At 42.3% G+C, this 4,791-nt stretch overlaps 1 pseudogene; it reads right to left on the bottom strand.

Annotated features, from left to right (window-relative positions):
* Positions 1-4,093: 4,093 nt before the first annotated feature.
* Positions 4,094-4,403, bottom strand: LOC121153878 (annotated as a pseudogene).
* Between the last annotated feature and the right edge of the window lie 388 nt (positions 4,404-4,791).

Genomic DNA, 4,791 nt, shown 5'->3' with positions numbered 1-4,791 from the left:
TGCCAGCTATTTGCCCAATGTTTTCACGTAAATGATCTCACTTAATTCTGAACAGTCTGATGTTTTCTATTAGCACCATATATAAACAAATCATAAAAATTGAAAGACAATCATGACAGTGAAGATAGATAAAAATGCTAATCACTCCCACAATTTTTTAATTAACTGAGGTTTTCTCTAACATAAATCTATTCAATTATGTCATTGCTTTTTGCTGGGAAGATTTTAACACACACACACACAAAGGCATAAAGAAGGAAGTGATGTTACACATTCTCTTTGTTAGATAAAAAATCACACCAAAACAGCAGGACTACCAACACCAGAATGATGGTAAACCAGGAGGATGTGATTTTAAAACACTTGGATGTTACCCACTGGTGTGACAGTTTTCCCAGGTTCCACTGGAGGCCGCCATCACCAGGCCTGGCGAATAGAGGCTCTCAATTTTAACATCTCTGTGCCTCGTGTGGTCTCTGAACAACCTTGTAACAAAACTGAGGTGTAAGACTTTATAGTCTCTTCATTAAAACTGATTCTGCAGTGTAAATGCATTGATATACTATACATTGTCTATTTTATACATAGATGCCTAAAACCTCTCATTGGTAGGAATTCTCTGATGTAATTTAGAGGCTTGAACTGAGCCTAAAGGACTTCCCACATTTCCTACACTAAAAGGGTCTCCTACCACTGTGAGAACTGATGCCAATTGGGTCGTTCATAAACACTAACGGCTTCCCCATTCCTTACAGGGTTACTCAACAATATGAAAATAGTAATGGCTCTTCTTTATATTCATGGGGTTTCTCATCAATATGAATTTTCCCATGTCGAACAAGACATCAGTCATGATTAAAGGTCTGCCCACAGTCTCTGCATTCATAGGATTTTCACCAGAACAGATTCAGTCATGTGGTACAAGGTTTGAGGCTTGACTGAAGGCTTTCTTACATGCCTTATGTCCGTAAGATTCTCTCACGTACCTAGGTCTGTAAGATGACTAAAGATATTCCCACATTTTTCACATTGATAGTGCTTCTCACCAGAATGGATCTGTTTATGGAATTCTGAAAAAGATTTATTTTTATTGGAAAGGCAAATTTACAGACAGAAGGAGAAACAAAGAGAAAGATCTTCCATCTGTTGGTTCACTCCCCAAATGGCTGCAACAGCTGGAGCAAAGCAGATCTGGAGCCAGGAGCCAGAAAGTTCTTCCTGGACTCCCATGTGGGTGCATGGTCCCAAGGCTTTGGGCTATACTCTGCTGTTTTCTCAGCTCACAAGTAGGGAGCTGGATGGGAACTGGAGCAGCCAGGACATGAACCAGTGCCTACATGGGATCCCGGAGCTTGCTAGGTGAGGATTTAGCCATTGAGCCATTGTGCTGGGCCCTGTCTATGGATTTTAAGGTCTGTAAGATGACCAAAGGTCTTTGCACATTCCTTATATTCAGAGAGTTTCTCTTCATACTGAATTCTCTGAGATAGGAGAAGAGATGAATCTTTTCTTTGAACATGCATTTCTCCATAGCTTATTATTTCATACCTTGAGCCCAAATCTAGAACAAAGGGAAAAAAAAATATTTCTTTGATCCCTCCCCCACCCCTAGAGCTCTATGCTGTAATTAAAGAAAATGTTGAAAATCTCACCCATTACAGATGTTACAAAGAACAACTCTAAGGGTGTCAGGATTCTAGCAAAAAGAGAAAGCAGAGGAATCCGTCCCTCTACCCAGACAGACAACAGCTGCTCTGTCAGAATCCATCTCTTGTAACCATTGTGGTATTCTGCAGTCTGTTTGAAGGCTTGTAACTCTTTGGGAAGGAATGGATGATAAGCAGTGGCTACTTTTGGCCTCAAAGCAGTTACTCATCCTGCAGTCACAGGCAGGGAGCTATGCATACGTTTCTGCAGGCAATTTATGACAGCCATTGTGTACAATAAAGACTCTATTCTTCAAAACACAGCATCTGGTTTCTGCAGACTGTTAGCAGTCTCCACAGTGAAGACACACAGGCAGCAGTTGTTGCATTCCTCTTTGGGTATCACAATTTTAAGGGAACTGAACAGATCAATTTCCTCTCTCTCCCTTAATTTTTTTCTTTTCCTCCCCTTAGAAGCCAAGAATTAACGTCTTGGGTGCTCAAAAGGAAAACACACAGGGGAATCAAACTTGAAAGTCAAACAAAAGAGAATCTTGAAATAAATAACTGGTCCCATGTGACAGGCCTTCCAAAAAAACTCATGGAAAATGCATATTATGAAGAGTCTGCATGATTGCCAAAAGCTTTCTGCACCAAAGTGAACTCACACCAACTTGTTAAGCATATCTGAGCAACACCAAGGTTGAAGAACTAAGAATAACACATCACTTGGAAAAGAGCCCCCATCAGGACAATCAGAATTCTGTTAAAACTGAATCAAAAAGAAATCATCAAGCTGATGCTGAAGGTTGTGTGGTACAATAAAGAAAGTAAAATCAATCATGTTTTACAAAGATTACTAGAAGAATGCCTCAAAGAAATCAGTAGTTTACAAATGGGTAATTCCCTTGAAGACAGGAAAAGATAATGCAGTCCACAGCACTACGCCATCCAGATAAAGTTACAAGGGAAAAGTGACCCTGGCCATGCCCTTGTTGAAGAGGGACAATGATTAAAAGCAGAAATAGCAGGCAGCACCACAGACAATATCAATCAATTCAGTTCAGCTTACATGATTCTGAGTAAAAAACTAAAGCGGAACAATGGGAACCAAAACTATGTGGCCAGAGGAGCTGTAGACAACAGCAGAGCTTTCAATGAAAATGTTATACAAGTGTTAACAAGATTCCAAAGCGATTCTTTTTTTAATTTTGTTTTGTTTTTAAGATTCTTACATTTTAATTTGTTGTTTTGAAATCACATTTTGAAAGCTAAAAACAGAATCAAGCCAAGGAAATTCAGCTACTGTTCAAGCTAACTGAGCCTGGCCAGCGTTCATAGAATGGCATCATGCAGGAGTGAGAGGGAGCAGCCCTAAACCAAAACCACTGATTCCTAGTTCTCCTAAGTTAATAACCAAAAGCACACTCCAAAAAAGGCATGCTATACAAACATGTATGTGTAAAGGACATAATGACCCAAACTATATGCTGGGGAACCAAACCAGAGCTCGTCAAAATGGGTAAACAGATAAACAGATAAAATGCTTACATTCTAAAAACTTGCTGTGATCTAAAAACACTGCTAACTGCTGTCTCTAAGAAAGCAAGCAGAAGTTATTACAAATGGAACCACACTGAAAGTAGAAATAAATACAGGAGATAAGATCTTCAGATATTTAAAAAATAAATTAGGTAGTAATAAGAAATCAGACCTAGGGCTTGGCACAGCAGCCTAGCAGTTTAAGTCCTCGCCTTATGCACTGGAATCCCATATGTGTGCTGGTTCTAATCCCGGCAACGCCACTTCCCATCCAGCTCCCTGCTTGTGCTCTGGCAAAGCAGTCGAGGACAGACCAAAGCCTTGGGACCCTGCACCCTAGTGGGAGACCCAGAGGAGGCTTTGGATCGGCTTTGGATCGGCTCAGCTCCAGCTGTTGCGGCCACCTGGGGAGTGTATCATCGGATGGAAGATCTTCCTGTCTCTCTCCTCCTATTTGTATATCTGCCTTTCCAATAAAAATAAATCTGAAAAAAAAAAAAAAAGAAATAAGACCTACTTCATTCTTTTATTTGCTACAAGGACAAACTGGCAGTGAAGACTACTGTAAATAAAGCTCAGGAAATAGTGGGGTGACGGCCCTCTGCACTCTACAACAGCCTCCTCACTGCCGGTTAACACCACTCTTCTTCCATGACATGTATCCACATGGAAAAACTTGTCAGAGCTTCTCTCAGGGCCAGATTAAATAAAAGACAGCATGTCCTAATTAGCTACTTGTGAGCCCCGCTGGCATTTATAGAACAGACTGGTGGAACCTGGACACTGGCTGTTAAACATCTGCAAGTTTCAGAACACCTTCTCTGTCTGCTATCATTTCAGCTCAGCGTCTCAGGGCTTGGTGGTACAGTCCCACTGGTGACTCCCCCTCAGGGCTCTGGTGGGTGCTAGTCATCAAAGTCTGGAATATCATCGCAGGACTAGCCACGGTAGTCTTTGGATGCATAATAAGCAATGCGCTGGTGGTAAAATCCTGGCAGGAGCACCAGGATGCCAATGATCAGCATGGGAACGGCTCAGTCTGCGTTCCCGCCCTTGCTGATGAAGTGCACCAGCAGGAGTGAGCCAATGATGATGAGGAAGGCGCCAATCAGGAACAGCACGATTGATGTAGCCATCATCTGTGCTGGAGAATAGCAAGTACTTCACTTTAGCACTGGGGATTCCAGTAATCAGGTTAGTGAGAGATGGCCACATGCTGGTTAGTGAGAGATTACCACATGCTGCCGTAGTGACAGCCCGAAGACAAGCCAACAAAACGGGTGTCTGGGCGGGGCTCAGGCTCACCTTGGGTGCCAATGCAGGCCAGGCAGCCCCAAAGCAAGTCTTTAAGGAATTGAAATGGGATACGAGATGTGGCCATAACTGGGCAACCCTGAAAGACAATGGGTACCAAGAAGTTGGAGTAATATAGTCAAACTAAAAGCAGATCAGGAATCAGCATGGTGGCACAGTTTGATTAAATTGCTGCCTCACAGGCCAGTAAATTGCTGCCTCACAGGCCAGCATCCCATACTGAAGTGCTAGTTTGAGTCCTGGATACCCTACTTCCCATTCAGCTTCCCTGCAAATGCACCTGAAAAAG

Source organism: Ochotona curzoniae, unplaced genomic scaffold, assembly GCF_017591425.1.
Source record: "Ochotona curzoniae isolate NIBS_2020 unplaced genomic scaffold, NIBS_Ocur_1.0 contig_2699, whole genome shotgun sequence".
In the NCBI taxonomy this organism is placed as follows: Eukaryota; Metazoa; Chordata; class Mammalia; order Lagomorpha; family Ochotonidae; genus Ochotona; species Ochotona curzoniae.
This window is presented reverse-complemented; position numbering and strand designations above follow the sequence as displayed.